This window comes from Myotis yumanensis, unplaced genomic scaffold (assembly GCF_028538775.1).
Source record: "Myotis yumanensis isolate MYYU_CA2020_CCGP unplaced genomic scaffold, mMyoYum1.0.hap1 SCAF_1, whole genome shotgun sequence".
Classification (NCBI taxonomy): Eukaryota; Metazoa; Chordata; class Mammalia; order Chiroptera; family Vespertilionidae; genus Myotis; species Myotis yumanensis.
In genome coordinates, this window is record NW_027223752.1 from 62,464,763 (window position 1) to 62,487,893 (window position 23,131).

A 23,131-nucleotide genomic window follows, 5' to 3' on the forward strand; every position below is an offset into this window, starting at 1 on the left:
CTGGATGACAGCAATTACTGAATTTAGAACACCAGTAAGCAATTTTACAAGTTTCACAGGCAATACTCTTAAGTGATGTAACATACATGCGTGTGAAAGGACTTTACACACCTTGGCACATAGCAAGCCCTCCATAAACATGCTTGAACAACTACCCGCTAAACACATGCAAAGTTTCTTCCACCCAATAAAACATTATTTTTCAAACGTTAAAAAAATCTGACGTTTCTAAGAGAAACTCTAGAGGCAATTCCCTCTTTGGACTCTACATTCATCTAGTGACTAGGATTCCTAGTCAGATTACTCTTTCCAGCTCAGTTTCCCAACGTGGAAACGAGAGGCTATGTCTAATAAGAACTTTAAAATATAACAAGGCAGGAAGAATCGAGCAATCAGAAAATTACTCTGAAGCTGTTTGCACTCCATTTTGTCCCGTTAATTTTTTTCTCAGCACATCATCTTGTATGCGTAAATAAAAAAAAAAAGTTAATACTGAGACTGACTGTTAAGGGCATTTGTAGCACTGAAGGAAAAAAAACAACACACGACTTTTGCTGCAAACCCAGTAGGCTTCCAATTCCACATCACCAGTCCCCTTCACTGGACTTTTCCCAATGAGCAAGCAAGAGAAAAAGCAGGAAAGGAATAAAAAAAGATCCTGCTTCCCGGAGCTCCCACCTACCACCTGACCCAGTTGAGTCTTCCTACAAAACTAGGAACAAAGGAGACCAAAACACCTTTCCTTTTCCGCGCACCTCACCGAGTCAGGTGGCAACGCGCGGCGAAGGCCCCCGGGAGTGCACTGACAAAACGCGTTTCCATGGGGGTCCTTTCCCGGCCCCCCGCTCCCCGTCCCGTCCCGGGCGCGACGAAGGGCAGGCTGCAGGAGCGGAGGCAGGAAAAGGGGGATTCCGACTCACGAGTTTGCTGCGTCTCCTGTACGGCCAGACTCAAAACTTAGGCAGAGGTCTCACGGCTCTGCGGCGAGCCGGGGAGGTGTGCGCCCGGCGAGGGTGCGCGCTGCGCCTTAGCCGAGGCCGCCGGAGACTTTGCCCGGCGGAGTCAGCTGAGGCCGAGTCACTGGCCTGGGAAGGGGGAGGAGACGCGGGAGCCTTCCGACCGGCAGCGCGCCAGGCGGGCGAGACTCCGCGCCACCTCCGGCTCCGGGCCGCCCCTCCCAGCCCGCCGGGCCGGGCTTCGAACCCGCGGACTTGGCGAGGGCGGAGGGGCCGCGGCGGCACGCCGGGCTCGGGGCCGGCGGGCGGGCGGGCGCGGCCGGGACCCGCTGCCGGCGAGGGGCGTGCCGCACGGGTGGGAGGGGCGCGCCGGCCGCACCGCCGGCCCCACGCGGGGACCCCGGCCCGCCGGCCCGCGCGGGGACCCGCCGGCCAAGCCCGAGCGGGCGGGCCGGCCGGCGAGCGGGCGGGCGGGAGGTAGAACAAAAGCGCCTTTGTTGAACGGCGGCCGCCGGAGGGTCACACACAATGGAGGAGGGAGCCGGCTCCGCCGCCGGGCCCGCCGAGGCGCCCTCCCGAGCCGCCCGCGGCGCGCCCCGCACACGTACACACACACACTCACGGGACTCCTCCGACTCATCGAGGGCGTGCGGGGCCCGCGGACAGCCCCCAGGGTCGGCTCCGGTCTCCGGCTATGCGGGCGGCAGCGGCGTCTCGGAGGCTCCCGCTTTGCCGCAGTCGCCGCCATGTAACCCCGACCCGAGAGAGAGGGAGAGGGAGAGGAGAGGGGCGGGGCCTCCCGCCGCCACGCCCCCCACGTCACAGGCTCACTCCACGGGTTCCCCCGCCCCCGCCGCCCCGCGCGTCCGCACGCGCCGGAATTTCCAACGCCCGTGACTGGGCGCGGCGGGGGCGGCCGGAGTCACGCGGGCTCGTCCGCCGCCTCGGTGGGCGGGCCGGGCCGGGGGCTGGCGGGGAGGCGGGCGGACGAGCCTCCTGCGCCGCTCTTGCCCCAGCACAAAAGCACGAAGTGCCAAACTCCTGAGGCCCGTTTACTGCGCAGCTACTTACTGCATGCAGGGCCCTGGGCAACCGGCAGGAACAGGCCTTGGTCCCTGTCCCCAGGACGGGCCGGGAGCAGGGCTGGACACGAAGATGGTGCACTAGAAGGCGAGAGCCCACTTACAGGGCTAGCCTGTTAGAGGGCCACGTGCTCGGAAGGCCATTAATTCTGCCCGAGGGATGGAGGAAGACTTCTGAGTGAGGTCCCCAGGGTGACCTTCAGCTCTATCAGAAGGCACTGGTTTAACTTGAGGAGGTGAGGGGGAGGGCGCTCCCGCAATGGACCAGTGTGAGCAAATGCTGGGAGCAGGAGAGCCCTGGGGGTGGGGGTGGGGGTGGGGGTGGGTTGTTGCAGCAACTGGGTCTAAGCCAGTGGTTCTCAACCTTCCTAATGCCGCGACCCTTTAATACAGTTCCTCATGTTGTGGCGACCTCCAACCATAAAATTATTTTCGTTGCTACTTCATAACTGTAATTTTGCTACTGTTATGAATCGTAATGTAAATATCTGATATGCAGGATGTATTTTCATTGTTACAAATTGAACATAATTAAAGCATAGTGATTAATCACAAAAACAATATGTAAGTATATATGTGTTTTCCGATGGTCTTAGGCGACCCCTGTGAAAGGGTCCTTCGAACCCCCAAAGGGGTCGCGACCCACAGGTTGAGAACCGCTGGTCTAGGCCAGTATGACAGAAGAGCTGAAGTGGAGAGGAGTACTGGGAGATTATGGGAAATACGGACTGGTGCCTAATGGGCCCGCTTGGCTGAAATGCAAACGTGTATTATCATGGCTTATTGAGTCCAAGGAACCTTGCCAGGGTTTATGTGAAATTTATGTAGGGACACAGGTCAACATATTTTTTCAGTGACTTAATCACCATTCCTGAATGAGAACCAAAAGTTTGGCAGCGCGTGTCCATTATTATGACCATCTTCAAGCTTCAAGGGTGAGGCAAAGACCACTTCAAAGATTCCATAGTGTCTTGAAGTTAAGTGGTTGGGATGGGGTTTAAATGTTTTGTATTTTTTATACTTCAAACACTACCATCTGAGTACCAGGTGTGAAGAGGAGTTAGTGAGTAAAACCGGGAGGCAGGGGAGGCTTGTTCCAACCGCAGGATTTTGTATTTGTAGATGCAGCCTCTCTCTCTGCCACAAGAGCTCCCCACCTGCATCCCTTACTACCCCTGCTCCCCACAGATTCCTAAAACACCTTTCCTCCCTCACTCAATCAGCGTTGGATTACCAGGAGGTGGGGGGGTGGGGGGGGGGGCGGAGAGTAAGTAACAAGCACTGTGCCTTTCCTCAGGGAGCTTAAGATGCAGGGTCAGCTCCTGACTTCCAATAGAGACCCCCAAAATAACCTGTGGATGAAGCAAAGCCAAGTTTATTGCTTACAGCAGTAAGAGAGACCACTACGTTGACAGTCTTAGTAGTGTCTCAAAGAGGAAGGTCAAGAGTAGGGAAGTTTGAAGATTTGGTGGACCTGGTTTAAGATAGGTCGTTCCGTGAAAGAGCACGGCTAAATTTGTTCAGGATGACTGTACACAGGGAGGGGAGAGTCTTGAAGCAAGCCTAGAAGAGTAAACAGTTGTCTGATAAACCCAATAGCGTCATCTTGAGGAGGGGACTATTTACCCTGATGTAGGCGAGATCTGTCAGTAGCCTGTTGCTCAGAAAAATGGACTTTGAGGAAGTTCCTGAAACTGCAATTAAGTTATTTGCAACTCCTTCTTGAGCAAGACTTTCTTGAAATTAAAGTCATGTTTATGCAGATGGTTGCGTTGTAAAGTATTAGTTTTTAATCCTATTGTGTGGCTGTAGATAGTTTCAGTTCTTGGTAATTTCCCACAACTTCATTGGTGAATAATGAATTCATTTTGGTGGATTATAACCTGCCTTTTCTTCTTAGTGAGATAGAGCAAAAAACTAGAGCACATCGCATCACCCATAACAAAGGGTATATACTGTTTTGCAGAACTTTTGTTTCAATCATGTACCATATTTGTTAAATATCAATGTCATTAATTGTGATATGCCATTATTTTATGTACTATTCAGAAAGCGAAAATTCTACCAAAATATGATAGCCTATTGCTACATTCTAATTTCAGATTTATTAAAATTGAGAAAGTATTTCTTAAAATTAATGAAGTATAAGGGATATATAAGTGTGCCAATTGGATCACAACATAAAATGTATTTCTTTTTATTGCTGATTATTGCTGTGAACTATGCTATTGTTCAAAGTGTTTGAAAGCCCTGTTTTAGTGGAAGAATGCAGGAGAGAAACAGGTAAGTACACCATAAGGCAGCTTGAGACGAGTGCTTCCTGAGCAGAGATGCAAATTACTTGTCTTGTTGGAAGGAACAATTGATGACAATGGGAGACTTCAGGAAAGGTTAGTTTGGAAGAGAGAATATTTGAGCTGGGCTTGAGTCCATCAGGAAAAAGACATTGCTGAATGAGAGGGCAGAATGTACAAAAACATGAATGTACAGGGCACACTATGGAAAATGGGACAAGTCTGACAGGCCTGGGAAAATGAAGACAAGTTAGCATCATATTGAGAAGGCCTTGATTGGATGCCAGAACTTTGGATTTATGCTATAGGTAGTAGGAGAGGAATTTAGATGATGCACTAGTTTTTTAGAACAATAATAATTCTAGCATGAATGGGAAGGATAGACTAGTTGAGCAAGAGATTGGGGACAGGGAGAGAGTAAGAATTCATTATTTTTTCTACCCTGCATCCAGTCTCCTTTACTCTGGTAACAATACTTTGATGTCCTCTAAGGAACCACCCTTTCCTGTTTACAGTAGTCCCTCCTTATCCACGGTTTCACTTTCCATGGTTTCAGTTACCTGTGGTCAATCACGGTCCGAAAATATTAAATGGAAAATTCCAGAAATAAGCATTCATAAGTTTTAAACTGTGCATTGTTCTGAGTAGCATAGTGAAATCTCTAGCCGTCCGGCTCCATCCTGCCTGTGATGTGAATCATCACTTTGTCCAGCATATCAGTGCTGTATATGCTACCAGCTACCCACGCTTTAGTCTCTTAGTAACCATCTAGGTTATGAAATGGACTATTTAGGTATCACAGTGTTTATTTTATTTTACTTTTTAAAATATATTTTTGTTGATTTCAGAGAGGTAGGGAGTGGGGAAAAGAGAGAAAAACATCAATGATAAGAGGTAATTATTGATCAGCTGCCTCCTGCATACCCGCTACTGGGGATTGAGCCCAAAAACCAGGCATGTGCCCTTGACTGGAATCGAACCTGGGACCCTTCAGTATACAGGCCAAAGTTTTATCCACTGAGCCAAACTAGCTAGGGCTCACAGTGCTTATTTTACATAAAAGTGGCCCAAAAGCCATTTACATAACTTTTATTGCAGTGTATTAGGATTGTTCTATTTTTTATTACTATTAATCTCTTACTGTACCTGATTTATAAATTAAACTATCATAGTATGTATGTATCAGAAAAACAGTATATATATGGTTTGGGGGGGGGGGGGGGCGGGTCTTGGACCGTATCCCCTGTGGGTAAGAGGGGACTACTTTATGAGCTACAAAATTGGAATTGGTCTTTTGGGTGATTTCACATGGGAGTTAAATGCTATTATATTTGTATTTCACGCAGGTATTGTACAATATAAAATGTAATTCAAAAATTCATGCTAATTTAAATATTTAATTTTTCCTTACTTAGAATATTTAATAGTTGTAATAGTTAACTATCCATCTAAATGTATAATACCATGACACATCAAGAGAGAGAAACCAGAAGAAGGGGGGGGAAAGTTTATATTTTAATTATTTAGCTGCATCATTTCCTACTTTTTGAACAAGGGGCCCCAGAAGTAATTTAGCTGGCTCTGAAATACCACCCCCCCCCCCCCCCGCCCCCACACACACACATACACACACTTCCGCCTCCAAAAGAGTCCCAACAGCCCTACTCTGAAGAAGGTGGAGTCAGGGAAGACTTCCCACCTACCTTCAGTCGCCCTCACTGACAGGGTTAGGGTAGGAGAAGTTAGAGAATGAATATATCTCTGCCCTGTGAATAAGGCATCCAAGGCCACAGCTCCCAGCTACCCACACTCAGGAGCTGCATTTCCTATAGTAAATACACAGGAGGTAGGAAGTGGGGGAGGAAGGAAGACCTTGTTCTGCACATTTTCCCATAGAAACAATGTTGTGGGTCACAGCTCTAATCCTCTCGGGTCAATCTGCATGTGGGCTAAATGGGCTTCTCACAGTTGGCCTGAAACCTAACTAGCATTTGTCACATTATTTCTCTGGGGAAAATGTATTTTCAGTTTCAGACAACCAAGCTAAAAATCAACTTTTGAGAACATAACTTAGTCATACAGGGACTCTATACCTTCGTAGCTCAAATTGCTGAGACCATAGAGAAGAATGGTATCTGTAAGACCCAGGTAAACAACTGAATGTAATTGAGGAGTTATTAAAAGTTATAACTTGCCCAGCCGCTGTGGCTCAGTGGTTGAGCATCGACCTATGAACCAGGAAGTCACAGTTCTATTTCCAGTCAGGGCACCTGCCGGAGTTGCAGCTCGATTCCCAGTAGAGGGCAGATTCGGGAGGCAGCCGATCAATGATTCTCTCAGCATTGATGTTTCTATCTCTATCCCTCTCCCTTCCTCTCAGAAATCAATAAAAATATATTTTTAAAAATACTGGGTCATTAATTTTTTTTAAAGTTATAACTTCACTTTATCCTTTGAGTGGTAGGACGAGTCCAGTCCTTCAGATTTACAGTTTGAAGAACTTGATTGCAGGTTCACCAGGGTTGATTGGTCTCTGGCAGCCAACACCCACCAACCAAACCCCAGAAACTGCACTGTAAGCCAGATGCTAAGCCATTAAGAACACAAGAAAAGCTGTGCTGAATTGGGCTAAAGATTTATCCAGTCTGGTATTCTCTGACAATGATTGTGAACATAATGTTTTACTCATTGTAAGCTCTAGTGTTGAGCACAGTGCCTGAATATAATGTTCATTCAATAAATGTTTGTTGAAAATGAAGTGTTTTTCTCTGAGGGAACAATAATAAAGTTTACATTGATTTTTAAAAAAATGAAGTGTTTTGCAATTGCAATTGCCCTCTATGACATAAACTTCAGAAAGGTAAGGATTTTCTCCAAATGTTTACCTTTCTGAAATGTATAATATATTTTTAAAGCAACGTTCTCCTGAGGTTATTGTCGTTGCCCTTTTCTATGACCTAGAGTATCTACTAGATTTTTTTTAGGGGGTTGCTGCATAATTATATGAATGACTAGAGGCCCAGTGCACGAAATTCTTGCACTGTGGGGGGAGTCTCTCAGCCCGGCCTGCGCCCTCTCGCAGTTCAGGAGCCTGCGGGGGATGTCCAACTGCCGCAGAGTGCTGTGCTTGACAGCAGTGAGCCTGGCTCAGGGCTTCTGGCTGAGTGGCACTCCCCCTGTGGGAGCACACTGACCACCAGAGGGCAGCTACTACATTGAGTGTCTGCCCCCTCGTGGTCAGTGCGCATCATAGTGACTGGTCTTTCCGCCATTCAGTCAATTTGCATATTAGCCTTTTATTATATGGATTCCAGGTACAACTTCATTACTGGTTTGTTGAATATAGGACAAAATAATTTTGTCAAAAGCATTCAGTTTTTTTTTGTTTTTTGTGGTTTTTTTTTTAAATATATTTTTATTGAATTGAGAGAGGAAGGGAGAGGGAGAGAGAGACAGGAACATCGATGGTGAGAAAGAATCATTGTTTGGCTGCCTCCTGCATGCTCTACACTGGGGGTCAAGCCTGCAACTGGGGCATGTGCCCTTGACTGCAACCGAACCTGGGACCCTTCAGTCCACAGGCTGATGCTCTATCCACTGGGCCAAACCCGGTAGGGCAAAAAGCTTTCAGTTTTGTTTTCCATTTTCTTGGCAATGAGGCCTAGCATTTTATTGTTATATTAGAGTCCCGGTGCACGAAATTCGTGCAGTGGGGTGGGGTGTCCCTCAGCCCAGCCTGCATCTTCTCCAATCTGGGAGCCCTTGGGGGATGTCCGACTGCCAGTTTAGGCCCGATCCCACAGGGGTCAGGCATCCCTCTCACAATCCGGGACTGCTGGCTCCCAACCACTCGCCTGCCTGCCTGCCTGATTGCCCCTAACCGCTTCTGCCTGCCTGCCTGATCATCCCCTACCCACTCCCCTGCCAGCCCAATCGATGCCTAACTGCTCCCCTGCCAGACCGGTCCCCCCCAACTGCCCTCCCCTGCCAGCCTGGTCCCCACCAACTGCCCTCCCCTGCCAGCCCAGCCACCCCCAACTGCCCTCCCCTGTTGGCCATCTTGTGGTGGCCATCTTGTGACCACATGAGGGCAGCCATCTTGTGCGAGGGTGTGACAGTCAATTTGCATATTACCGCTTTATTATATAGGACTAGAGGCCCGGTGCATGAAATTTGTGCACTCCAGTGGGTCCCTCAGCCCAGCCTGTGCCCTCTCGCAGTTCAGTAGCCCTTGAGGGATGTCCGCCTGCTGGCTTAGAATTGGGCCTAAGCTGGCAGTCAGACATCCCTCTTGCAGTCCAGGGCTCTCGCAATCCGGGACCTCTAGCTCCTTACCACCTGCCTGCAGTGGAGGCGGGAGAGGCTCTTGCCACCGCCGCTGTGCTCACCAGCCGTGTGACAGGCTTCTGGCTGAGCAGCGCTCCCCCATGGGAGCACACTGACCATCAGGGGGCAACTTCTGCATTGAGCATCTGCCCCCTGGTGGTCAGTGTGTGTCATAGCGACCAGTCGTTCTGCCATTCAGTCAATTTGCATATTACCCTTTTATTATATAGGATGCCTTTAGGAAACAAAAATAATTCCTAGTTCTCTTTCTTGGAATAAAACATAGCTCCAAGCTCATCTTCCTTTAAGTGTACTTCAGACTAACACTCCTAAATGCATTATCCAAAATCAGTGCAGAATGAAACTCATTTGCCACACTTTGTCCATAACTTTGTGCAATTCTCTTTTCTTCAATTTAGATCCATCTGCTTTGTGTTTACTACTCTGGAGAGCTTAAGGACATCTCAGCCCAGTGACTTTTCTTCTATGAGCCCACTTTCAGACAGTCCATGGAAGTTTTAAATGAGACAAGTCCCCCAGCAGTAACCCTTGAGGGCTCCACTCTGAAATGGAAAGAATCCATGTGGTATTCTGGCACCAACAGTAGTCAGCTGATTTGGGGACTGCCCCAATTCTGCCACTTAGTTGTTAGACTCTAGGCAAGTCATTTAATCTTATCTTTAAATGGTATAAATAACACCTGCCTCACCTCCCTTGAAGGATTATTCCAAGGATTACATGAGATAATGTGTGTGAAAGCACTCTGAAAATGCTAACACCGCACTGTATAAATAAGGGGTGTTATTAATATCTGCATACAGAAGCTTGCCTGTTTAAACCATGGTTTCCTGAAGTTAAGCCAGCTCTCTCTTCTTTCATTCAATTCATCCAGAATTTTCTCTCTACTTTTAAAAATATATACATATATATTTTTAATTGATTTCAGAGAGGAAGGAAGAGGGAGAGAGATAAACACATCAATGATGAGAATCATTGATCCTCTGCCTCCTGCATGCCCCCTGCTGGGGATCAAGCCTGCAACCCAGCCATGTGTCCTGATGGAATCTCAACCTCCTGGTTCACAGGTCGAGACTCAACCACTGAGTCACGCCAGCTGGGCTCGTCCCACTTTCTTGGTAACTTAGTTGGGTAGAGCTTTTTTTTCAATGTTTAAGGATATAAATTGGTAGAAACGTTAAAAAGTGTAGTATTCCCTGATTCCATGCTTATTTATCAAAGACATGTGGTCAAATACTGAAGCAGCAGACATGTTCAAACATGTTACTGCAAAGGTAGAAGGCCTGCATCTCCCCCAGAAAGCAGGAGTGACACCCTGGCCGGGGGCTCAGTGGTTACAGTGTCGGCCACACGTGAAGGGTGAAGGGTTGGATTCCCAGTCAGGAGCATGTACCTGGGGTTCGGATTCATTCCCCACCCCTAGTCTGAGTGTGTGCCTGCAGGAGGCAACCAGTTGATGTCTCTCACATTGATGCTTCTCTCTCTCTTTCCCTCCCTCCCTCCCTCTCTTTCTCTATCCCTTCCACTCTCTGAAAAACAATGGGAAAAAATGTCCTCTGGTGAGGATTAGCAACAACACAAAAGGAAGAAAACAGGAGTCGCTTCTACTCTCAGACAAGGAGAGACAAAAGGGGGAGGCCAGAGGCAGGCACAGCTGAGGAGACAGCGAGAAGGGGATGAGGAGTAACGGGATATAACCTCTCAGATCCTAGCAATCAGGATTACAATAAATAGATTTACTTACATAACAGCAGCTTAAGGCATTCTCCTTTCATTTAGCCTGTGGTCCATTCATCAAAGGAAAACTGCTTCCATTTATACAAGCCTCTGATGAAGGTTTATAGATACTGTTCCAAAAGAAAAATAAGAGGCAAACGATTCTTGGGAAAGAAGTAGAAAGATATTTTAAAAAACTGATTCAGCTGTACAGCAGGTTATGAAGGAGGGAAAAGAGATTAAAATGGTTCTTTCCCTCCTCCTTCTATGACTCAGAGATTAAACCTAAAAATAATCTTCATCCCAGTACGGGGAAGCTGAACAAAGACATCTCCACATTGCAACTTCCATGATGGCCTTGGAAAGGAAGGGAACAAAAGGCAGGAGGAGGTAGGAAATAGCTATTAAAGATAATCTGGGCCCAGCTGGTGTGGCTCAGGGGTTGAGCACTGACCTATGAACCAGGAGGTCACTGTTCAATCCCCAGGCAGGCACATGCCTGGGTTGCGGGCTCCATCCCCAGTAGGGGTGTGCAAGAGGCAGCCAATCAATTATTCTCATCACTGATGTTTGTATTCCTCTCTTCCTCTCTCTGAAATCAATAAAAATATATTTTTAAAAAATATTCTTAAAAATAAATAAAAACATTTAAACAAAAAAATTTTAAGATAATCTGGAAGACTTTACCTACTCAGAGGTGGTGAGGTGAACTTGAATGGCAGTCTAGCTGTGATGAAATAGGCGTTTTCTTTTCTTGTCCTGTTCTGAGGCATGTTGCACCAGCAAGGATGAAGCCTCAACTTGCCTTTCCAGTCTTATCTCCTATTAACTCTCCTGGTGATCCATATTTTACTCATTCAAATGAATTTTTGTCTTTCGACATCATATCCCTTTCTTCATAGCAGCAACAGAAGACTCTTTTGGGTGTTTCCTTAGTCACAATTTAAGTATGTTCATTTAAAACAACAGTTACTTATTTTGAAAGTATTTCAAACTTACAGAAAAATTGCACACATAGCATAGTGAACTTTTTTTTTTTTTACCTGAAAAATTTTAGAATACACGTTGATAACATGATACCTATGGTGGACATTGAGATGCATTGACCAGCTGCCCTTTAAAGAAGGACTTATTGTCCTGCTATGGGGATTGCGGTCAGCACACAGCTGTCAGCTGTCATTTCCCTCATGGTTTCCCTCTTTGCCTCATCTGCAGAGAGCCACCTTGCCCAAGGAGATGCCCCTTTTCCAAAACCAATGACTGATCAAGGCAAGGTTAGAAAGGCCTGGCTATTTCAGCCCTGTGCAGGACAACTTCCCTGAGTCATTCTCGCGCAAGAGCTCTCATTGTGGTTAGCCGAGGCCATCAGCTTGTCTCTCAGGTCAACGTCTTCTGCCCAATCCTCTTTCTTTCCCCACCCATCCACCTATATTGATCCCAAAAGCTCTACCAAATAATTTTCCTGAACACAAAATCTATCTTAGGAGTCTGCTTCTTGGGAAACCCAAACTGCCTGCATTGGAACCAGGAGAGGTCCGAGGGAGCAGTCAATAAGATGGGGTTTTTGAGCTGGATCGCTTACCGGTGATAGATGGAGCACAGGTAGCCCCTTTCACAAGGTGGCAGTCAGTTATGAAAACTTTCACCAGTGGTGAATTGAGATAGTTCACTAATAAAAGAATGTATTAACGGGAACAACATATGAGAGAAATAGTAACTATAGCAACCATGGGATTGGATGATTATTGCTTAGCTCTCTTGAAATTCTAGGAAAAGAAAACAAAAAGCTGAGAGAATAACTAGCAGCATCTGAAAACCAAGTGTGAAAACTAGAGGGTCTCTGGTAGCATGTAAAGGGCTTTCATAACCTGCAGTGGGAGGGCAGAGAAAACGGAACTAAATACTTAATGTGTAAACTGTTGAAAAAGTTCAACATAAAGTTACTTTTGACCAGCAATTTCACTCCTAAGTTATTTACCCAAGAGAAATAAAAACATGTCCACACAAAAATTTGTACACAAATATTTATAGCAGCAGTATTCATAATAGCCAAAAAGTGGAAAAACCCAAATGTCCATCAGCTGATAATTGGTAAATGAAATATACTAAATCCATACAATGAAATACTATTCAGGTATAAAAAAAGAATGAGATTGACACATGCTACAACATAGATGAACCTTGAAAATATGATGCTAATTGAAAGAATCTATATATATATAAAAGGCTAATATGCTAAGTGTCCAACCATCTGACCAATTGCTATGATGTGCACTGACCACCAGGGAGCAGACACTCAACTCAGGAGCTGCCATGATGCACACTGGCCATTTACAGAGAAATGGCATCACACCGCGGACCTGGCGCCCACAAAGCAACACTCAGCTTCCCCCAAGTGGGACACAGGCCCCGCCACCACCCTGGAGTGACACCCCACCAAATCGCAGCTGATGCTGCCAAGACCCCATAGTGCAAAATGCCATCCACAGCCCATCCCAGCCTGGAAACAGTGGCTGTGGGCGCAGCATAATGACGTCACGTAACAACGCCCGACTTCCTCTCCCTAGTGATTAGCCTTCTTGCAGTTTCTTCAGCCCAGGAACATGACTTGCTTTATAGCCAGGTGGAAACATTTTACACTTTAACCAAATGTCTGTGAAGCATTTTTCCGTGCCTCATCTCATTTGATCCTCACAGAAGTCCTAGAGTAGGTAGTTGGAGACTCAATGGAATCCTATTTTCTCTTCTTTAGCCAGAAAACAGAGATTTAGAAAGCTTAGAAATTTGACCCAACTGAAAAAAAGTAAGAAATGGTGGACCTTGAAAATGACTTCAGGTTTTCTCACTGCACAGAATATAGTCAAACACTGCTGCAGTTAAATATTTTACCCTTTGTTCTCCCTGTGTGATCTACAATAATAATCTGTTTTGTGTTGATATTTACTGCTGTGTTGCTGACAATTACCTGAAAGAGAAGTTGGGGTGCTTCACTGGGCTGGAAAAAGTTTAGCTAAATTAGAAAGCAGGCCTAATTAAGTTTATTCTATATATATAAAACTATCGCTGGCACCAATTGCACACATGTGTTTTGATCTGTCATTGTTGATTGTGAATTTGGATGACACTTCTATTATAGAGAAAAGGCGAATAGCGATATTAAAATATTTCTTCTAATTAATTTCCTTTCAATGTGCATGAATTCATGCACTGGGCCACTAGTGAAGTCATAAAAGACCACATAATGTATGATTCCATTTATATGATATGTCCAGCATAGGCAAATCTATGGAGACATACAGTAAATCAGTCGTTTCCAGGGCTGTTGGTAGGGGAGTATGAGGAGTGACTGCTAAATGGCACAGGGTTACATTTTGGGTTGATGACAATATTCTGAAATAGACTCTGAGGATGGTTGCAGAACAATGTGAACATACTAAAAACCACAGGGTTTTACATTTCAAAGTGGTGAATTTTATGTATGTGTACTCTATCTCAATTTTTATAAAAGGACTCAGAGCAGTGGGCATGCTAGTGTGTATTATGTAAAGCCAGAAAAACCATCAGATGACTATTCCACAGGAAGACTTGAAGGTCATACCATCCACCAGAGCAATAAAGAATGTGTTGGTGAAAGGGCACCTGTATCGCTATGAAGCTCAGTGGTGGCTCTCTTGCAGGCTGGACTTGTGGTAGAAAATGCTGCTATAAAACTAAGCTCCTATTATCAATGGAAATGATACAACTCAAAAATAATTGAGTCACATAGCATCACACACCTGTAAGAAACCATGTGGACATAATTATGATAATGAGCGGCAAGACCAAAGTGACAACCAGAGGCACCTGGCCTGCAGAGAGTTATGGAGATGGTTAATAAAACATGGTGTCATGATGAAAAATAGATGGACAGCCAATAAAGGTACTGCTCAGTGTGTACAAGAAAAAGAAAACAAGTAGGTGAAGAGAATGGAACTATTTGGGAGCAAAGTTTTTGTGTATCTTTAAAATAAGTTGGTGTTAATCTGAACTAGATTGTTATGAATTAAGATTTAATTCATATATATCTAAAAGCCTAATATGCTGAGTGCCCAACTGAGCTGTGGACCGACCAGTCTCTATGATACGCACTGACCACGAGGGGGCAGATGCTCCAACCAGTAGGTTAGCTTGCTGCTGGGGTCCGGCCGATCGGGACTGGATGAGAGGGGGCTGGACACATCCTGGAGCCCTCCTGTGTTCCCTCCCTTGGTCTCTCCCCAGCCACTGGCCCTGATCGTCTCCAATCAGGACTGGGCTAGATGGCCCTGATCAGCCCTGATCTCCAGCCAGGTGGAAGGACCCCACCCATGCACGAATTTCATGCACCAGGTCTCTAGTATCTTTATATATATAAAGCCCTAATATGCAAATAGACTGAACAGTGGAACAACCAAACAACCAGTTGCTATGACATGCACTGACCACCAGGGGGCGCGCACAGAACATGGCGGGCGTTGGCAGCAGGCAGCAGAGCGCGGAACATGGCGGGCATCAGTCGCGATGGGATGGTGGAGCAGGTGAGCGGGGCACCAGACCAAGGCGGGGTGCCGTTCGCTGTCATCGAGACAAGCCTCTGGTGGTTACTGAAAATTCTTTGCTCCCGCATGCCGCAGTCCCACCGGGCGCTCACACCTGCTGCCGGCGCTGGCCCCACTTGCACCTGCTGCCAGTGCTGGAGCCGCTGCTTGCACCCTCTGACAGCGCCCAGCGCCAGCCCCAATCACTCGGTGCCATCAGTGGGTGCGAGTGGCGGCTGCCAGCCCTGATCACCCCCCAGGGCTTCTCTACCTCCCCCTGCTCCTGAGGAGCGATTGGGGCCAACAGCCACCTCTTGCACCCACTGCCGGCACTGACCCCGCTCACACCCACTGCTGGCGCTGGCCCCAATCACTCCGTGCCATCAGCGAGTGAGAGCAGGGCCCAGCACCATCAGCATGTGGAAGCAGCAGCAGTGGGAGCGGGGCTGCCAGCAGACAGGAGACCAGGGCCAAGGTGGGAGGGGCCAGGCAGGGGCTCGGAGGATGGGCCGAGACCCACCCCTATGCCCACCGCAGCCTCATAGCCCACAGTTCCTTTCAAGGTGCACAAATTCGTGCACGGGGCCCCTAGTATATATGTATATATAAATTACAAGGAAATTAAAATGGTACTTTGGAAAATATCTTTTTTTAATATGTTTTTTTAAATTGATTTCAGAGAGGAAGGGAAAGGGAGAGAGAAATAGAAATATCAATGATGAGAGAAAATCATCCATTGGCTGCCTCCTGCACACCCTGCCCTGGGGATTGAGACTGCAACCCTGGCATGTGCCCTGACAGGTAATCGAACCATGACCTTCTGGTTCATGGGTTGGTGCTCAACCATTTAGCCATACCAGCTGGGTGGAAATTATCTTTTTAACACAAAAGAAGGCAATAATATAGGAATACTAGGAACAAAAAAGTGTGGCATATAGAAAAGAAAGCAAAATGGCAGAGGTAAATCCCTCATACATAAATTGACTCAGCCAGTTGACTTGCCTCTGTCATTGATCACACCATTGCTGGCACAATTGATAAGTGAATGAGTGACCATAGTAGAAACGATTGAGGCTTTCTGGGCCCAGCAACATGTGTTCCCACTGATCAGGGCTGATTTAGTTTTTGCCACTGGCTAATGTCCACCTTGACAGCAGAAGAGACCAATGCTGAGCTCCTGATGTGACACCATTCCTCAAGAAAATCAACCAACCATTTGGTGACAAGTTGACTACTTTGGGACCCTTCTACCCTGAAAGAGCCTGTGATTCTTCTGACAAGAATGGAGACATATTCGGGATATGGGTATTACCTTCAGGCCTCTCCCTAGGCTTATACAATGTTTGATCCACCAGCAAGGGACTTCATATAACAATGCATCAGACTAGGGGACCCAGTTTACAGCAAAGACGGTGTGAAAGTGGACCCATGACCGTGGTGTCTACTGGGAGTATCATCTACTGCAACCCTGGCATGTGCCCTGATCCAACAGAGCATTGGAACGTCTTGCTGAAGGCGCAGCTGCAATGTAGCTCAGATGCAGTGCTCTGTGAACACCATCTTCCAGGTTACATTAAACACGTCGAATCACAGATCTTTATGTGGTTCAGTGTCCCCAACAGGAAGAATGCAGGGGTGGGCAAAAGTAGGTATACAATTATTTGTATGGGAAATAATACAATAATTAATAAATAATAAAACAAGAATAAACTCTGTTTCGCATACTCACAACTGAGTAAGCCTACTTTTGCCCATCCCTGTACATAGGTCTGAGAAGCAAAATATGGAAGTAGGAGTGGTCCTGCTTATCATCACTCCCAATGACCCCTTAGGGAATGTGTGCTTCCTGTTCCTGCTATTCAGGACTCTGCAGGGTTAGAGGACCTGGTTTCTAAAAAGGGAATATTTCCACCAGAGGATACAGCAAAAGTCCCTTTGAGTTACTAGTTAAAACTACTGCCTGGGTATTTTAAACTCCTAATATCCAGGGATAAGTGGGCCAAAAGTAGAGGAACAGACTTGGTGGGAGATTAAGCCTAATCGCAGGGAGTTAGGTCTGCTGTTATACACTAAGAATGTTTTAGCACCCAATCTACTTGGATACTTCTTATTATTCCCTTGCCCTGTTGCAATGGTAAATGAGTAATGGAGCAAGGACATGGCAACTAGGAACGCACACCTCTTTGGGATGGGAATCTACATTATGCACCCAGGTAAGTCACCAAGAGAAGTGTGGCTGAGAAGGAGAGAAATTTAGAAAGGATGGTTGAGGAGGGAGGCTGTAAGTTTTAACTGCAGCTCTAAGACCAGCTGCAGCAATGAAGGCTTCTCTTCTATTTTTTTAAATATCTTAATTAAATTCAAAGAGGAAAGGAGAGGGGGAGAAAGAGATAGGAACATCAAAGATGAGAGAGAATCATCTATTGGCTGCATCCTGCATGCTTCCCACAACCCAGGCATGTGCCCCGACCGAGGTATTGATCCATGACCTCCTGGTTCATAGGTCTACGCCCAACCACTGAGCAACACTGGCCAGGCAGGTCTTCTAAGTTTCCCCAGAAGAGTCTCATCGGAAACATGGAGAAGCTATTCCTCAACGTATATGAAGAAGTGGATCTGAGAGCAGCACAGGACATGAACATGGAGATGAGTCACTGAAATCTCCCTTTGCAAAAGGACTTCTTGTCCCAGCTACTTGAAATAATGTCTGGCAGACAGCCTTCAGTTATCAGCTCCTACAGCTGCAGAGAGCTGCCTCCTCAAAGCTCACACCTTTTAGGGCACAGCCCTCATCCAGTGACTAATCAAGGCCTGGTTTTAAAGCCCAGACATTTCAACCTGGTTTGGGACAGTGCTGAAGGGCCATTTCAGCTCCAGAGCTCCCCTTGGGGTCCGTTGAGGTTGCTGGGCCTTCCTCACAGCTTGCTTTTCTGTCTGTTTAAGCCTGCTTCCTTCTCTTCCCTACCGCAGGTGTTGATCTCAAAGGCACTCCCTAATAAACATCCCGGACACCAAATTCTGACTCAGAGGCTTCTTCCTGCAGAGCCTAAACTGTGAACATGCCCCGTCATCCCAAATACTTGTAGTGTGTGTTTCTTACTCATGAGAGCATTCATCTACATAACCCCGGGACAACTATCAAAATCAGGAATTTAACATTGATATGTTAATGTCTAATCCTCAGATCCCATTCAAATTTTGCCTATTATATTCTTCTTATAGTAAAAGGATCCTGACCAGAAATTATGCATTGCTTTTGGTTGTATCTTCTTCAGTCTTGAACAGTTCCCTAATCTTTACTTTTATGATCTGGACACTCTTTCAGATGACAGGCCACTTATTTTTGTAGAATGTCCCTCAATTTGGGTTTGTCTAAGGCTTTTTCATGATCAGGTTCAGGTTATGCATCTTTGGCAGAACTATCAGAGGAGTGACGCAGTGTGCTCATTGCATCCCATCAGGTGGCAAATGACTGGTGCTGTTAACTTGATTAAGGTGGTGTCTGCCAGGCTTTGCCACTCTAAAGTTCCTCTTTTTCCCCATTGTAATTATTTTTGTTGAGGAAATACTTGGAGGCTATCAATTCTTCACCAAACTTCCTATTTCATTTATTTATATCCATATTGGGTAAGGAATTCTAATTTTATTCAATCCATTACTGTGATTATTTTGACAGTCTAACTGTTCCATGTTTGATCAGTGGAAGCCCCTTTAAATTGGCTTATTTTATAAAAAATATATTTTTATTTATTTCAGAGAGGAAGGGAGAGGGAGAGAGAGATAGAAACATCAATGATGACAGAGAATCATTGATAGGCTGCCTTCTGCACATCCCTCACTGGGGATCAAGCCTGAAATCCGGGCATGTGCCCTGACCAGGAATCGAACCATGACCTCCTGGTTCATAGGTTGATGCTCAATAACCGAGCCAGGCCAACCAGGCCAAATTGGCTTCTTTATCCTCTTGCCATGTCTCCATCATTCTTTTTGTATTTTCTGGCTTGTTCCAAGGTAGTCCAAGGTTATTTTGTACTTTCCCTGCCCCACCCCTGGAATCAGCCATTTCTCCAAGGAGCTCTTGTTCCTTTTGGTGGAGAATGGCATTTAGAAACTAAGATCTCGGTCTTAGGTGTTCTCATTGCTACTGAGGTGTCACTGTTCTCAGGCTTTCACAGTGAACAGAGCTAGGGATGATCCTATATAATAAAAGCCTAATATGCTAAGTGTCCGGTCATCCATTTGGCCATTCAACCAATCAAAGTGTAATATGCTAATGATATGCTAAGGCTGCTCAACTGCTCACTATGACGTGCACTGACCACCAGGGTGTAGACACTCTGACCTGTAGGTTAGCTTGCTGCTGGGGTCCGGATGATCAGGACTGAGCGAGACGAGCCAGACACACCCTGGAGCCCTCATGTGGTCCCTCCCTGGCTGGCCAACCTTCCGCATCCCTCTCCGGCCCTGATCGTGCAGCAGTGGGCTCCCTCGACCTGGCCTGTGCCCTCTCACAATCCGGACCGAGGGACACCCCCCCCCCCCCCAAGTGCATGAATTTCATGCACTGGGCCTCTAGTATGAAATATATGTACTAGTATGTAACAAATATACACATATGTGTATTTATATGTTTACACAAACACACATTTACTTCTATATCTAAATATTTTCAAACTCATGAGCTTACTCCAATTCTAATCCAACACCAACTAGTTCATTCTTGTTTTTTCACTTTTCATATATATAACTGCTATTTCTACCAGTGAGAAACCTGATTCCCATCATATACTTACTCATGATCAATCCTTCTGTACATAAACAATCTTCTGTACATAAACTAATATTGGGTAAGGAATTCTAATTTTATTCAATCCATCACTGTAATTATTTTGACAGTCTAACTGTTCCATGTTTGATCAGTGGAAGCCCCTTTGATTGCTCCTGCCCCTCAGTGTGAACATCCTCCTCACCCTGCATTGAGCTGCCTCTCTGCCCAGATAGCTTCTGCATCTTGTTTGGGATTCAGTGCCTTGAGGTGGACCAGCCCCTGCATAGTCTTGCCCTGGTCTGACACCCTGTGACAGATGGCCTTCCTTCATGGATGCCCTTGTTACCCATTTTGATCTCGGCATCCATGCTAGCCCTCCTCTCTTCTTCTCCCCTTCCCCTGCCCCAGGTGGATAGCTATCTGACCCCAACAATAGCTATCTGCTGGGCCTCAACACCTAGCACAGCCTGCCCCTCTGTAGAGATACCATTCTCACTCTGCTCAGGATACCATGTTGGTATCCCCTCCCCGTAGAGACACTCTCTTCATCCCAGTCAGGCCTCATGCTATACAGATGCCCTTCTCGGGCTCTGACACCTGCACCAGGCTAATCTCTTACTCAGATGCCCTCCTTACACCTCTCGACCATCATGGCTTCACATCCCTCCCATAGACACCCACCTTGCATGGCCCCATGTAATGGCTTTTGGATTGATTTTTGCAGGAAGGGGAGGGCAGAGAGTGGGAAGGTGGAGGAAGAAGTGGCAGACCATTAATTCATTTTTTAGTTCGTTTTAAATAGAACCATTTTTCTGAGATTCACTTCCATTTTTATTGTTGGCTAGATCTATTTCTGTCATCATGTCTGTTAAATTCATATTTGTTGGGAGAGCCAAAGCTGCCTGCTTAGCCCATTTTTTATCTATGATGGTGACCATCTCATTTACCAGAACCATATGGCTCACACAGGTCAGTACATAACGGGCTGCTCAACTGAAAATTCCCTTCTCTCACCATTTCTTAAAAAGCTTTACTTACTGACTTGAGAGAGCGATTTGTTGTTTCACATATCTATGCATTCAATGGTTACTTCTTGTATGTGCCCTGACTGGGGATGGACCCTGCAACCTTGGCATATTGGGACGATGCTCTAACCAACTGAACTACTTGGCTAGGGCTCTCACCATTCTTTTCAGTTGGGTTTTCAGGATAATATATACTAGTAGATATGAACATGCATATTTAGGAAAGGGGTATCTTGCTTTAGTACTTTCCACTTCTTTTCCATTTCCTCTATTCCTTTTTCTATCAGAACTCTGTTAATATTGCTAGGTTAGTTTAAATGGAATCTCAGTTGACTAATTTTGTTAGATTTTTTTTCCCATAGGGAGATATTTCATATGTCCTAAAGCTGTATCAACAACCCCAGATCCCACTAAGAATGAACTATTCACTTCTCTTAAAATGTGTCCAAGCTGTTCTACCTGTGTGCCTTTATTCATCCTGGTGTTCTGCCAGATCTATCCTCTCATCGCTTCTCTAAGGTCAAAGCCCTGCATGATGCAAGGTATACTTCACTTCCCACCAAAGCCTTTGCCAGTATTCCCATCCCTGGACCCCCATAGACTTTTGTGTGCATCTATAACATACAGCCATTCCTGACATTCTCATTAACATTTCTAGGAAATGGATACTAGTTCCTTGGGTATTGGCAGCATTTCTTTTTCATTTGTTTACTCCCTGGAAGCCTTGCACATGGTGGAGGCTCTACACATATTTGTTGAATTGAAACATAATAAAGGTTTATATATTTTATATTACTTTTTCCTTACATAGTACACTCTTCAAAACCCAATTTCCTAGTAGTCCTTTCTGGCCTGAGACCTACATTTTCTACCTCATAGGAGAGAAAGATGTTTACTTTTATCATCTAAAGGGCAAGGAAATGAAGGTGTTTATCTTTTTCCAACATGATGCAATAGGTTGTGTTAGTATGCCAAGAGAAAAAAAATCTATTCCCAAAGCAAATTCATATTTGCCTATGGAAATTTATATTTTTATCCTGCCCAAATGGTGTACCATTTGAAAGTTATTAAATATTGACATTGCCTCTAGAACATATGCATTACTTTACGCAGTGAATAAAATCATATTTTCACCTGCAGAGAGATGGCCCCAATTCCTCACTCCCCGTAGGAATTATGTAACTGCAGCAGGAGACCAATCTGCTTCTTTTGTGTTGGTCTTAGCCTGGATTCTCATAATCTGTTCCAAAGTAGGGCATTGTACAAAAATCTAGGCTGTTTTGTCATATTTTTTCTCTATTTTAACTATTTGTTGCAAGGGCGATCATTAGATTGCAAATTCTTTGACTCAGAGAGGTGTCTTCTAACTCTTTTGTAGCCTTCTTTTAAAAAAAAAAATCCTCACCCAATCAGCTGCCTCTTGCAGACCTCCTACTGGGGCGAGCCCACAACCCTGGGCATGTGTCCCAACCTGGAATGGAACCAACCACCTTTCAATGCAGGGAACCACGCCCAAACAACTGAGCCATACTGGCCAGGGCTTAACCTTCTCTTTCTGAATCATGCCTTGAAATTGGAAGGAGTGGAGAAAGAAGGATTGGGGACAATGGAGAGCTTTTCCTGTATACTATTAAAACTCTTTCTGACAGGTATCTGGGGTAGGCTGAATCAATGAACATTTTGCCCATGTATATTTGCATATCTGTCAAATTATTTTCTCAGGATAAATTTCTAGACATGGAAATGTTGAATCAAAGAGTATACCCATTTACAATTTAGATAAATAATACCAAATTGCCCTTTCAAAAGGTTGTCTCATTTTTATACTCCCTCACCAGTATATGACAATGCCTTGAAAAACATAATTTAAATGATTACATAGTATTTCAGTTTATGGATGTTTATTTGCTCAATTCCCTATTATGGTGTTGCCAATATTTTTCATTTCCAGAAGTAATGCTATAATAAACACCTGTGTACATCTTCATGTGAATCTCTTATTTTCCTAAGATAAATTCCTGGATGTTGAATTAACAGTCAAAGATAAGAATGTTTTGATGACCTATTGATACATATTATCAGCTTCAGGTCAATATTAGAACTTAATGTTGTTTTAAGAATTTACTTGATGCTGAATAGAAAAATATTTCTAATTGTTTATATTGTTTTTGGAAATAAAGTCTTAATGACTTTCAAATAAACTTCAGGCTGTTTTCCCTTTAGTTACTTTTTTGGCATTTTAAGCTGAGGATTCTAGCCTATTCCTCCATCCAAATTTTGTTTCTGTGTTAAGTAGCAGATAAAAAAAAGTATATGCATGTGTGTTTGCACGTTGGAAAGTTAAATGTATCCATATGACAATATGAACCATTATTAACCTAAAATGTCAC

The 23,131-nt window shown here is 45.2% G+C and overlaps 1 protein-coding gene across 4 annotated transcripts in view; it reads right to left on the reverse strand.

The window, feature by feature from the left end:
* Positions 1 to 10,521, reverse strand: part of MAPK6 (mitogen-activated protein kinase 6) — a 47,405-nt gene extending 36,884 nt beyond the window's left edge. For 2 of the 4 annotated variants that reach the window (XM_070422712.1, XM_070422741.1), the window contains exon 1: positions 1,579 to 1,720. The gene's annotated coding sequence lies outside the window, so the exon portion shown is untranslated. Of the gene's footprint in view, positions 1 to 920; positions 1,019 to 1,578; positions 1,721 to 10,420 lie in introns of those variants that run through there. The other 2 variants (XM_070422731.1, XM_070422722.1) reach the window with 2 other exon arrangements.
* Positions 10,522 to 23,131: the final 12,610 nt, after the last annotated feature.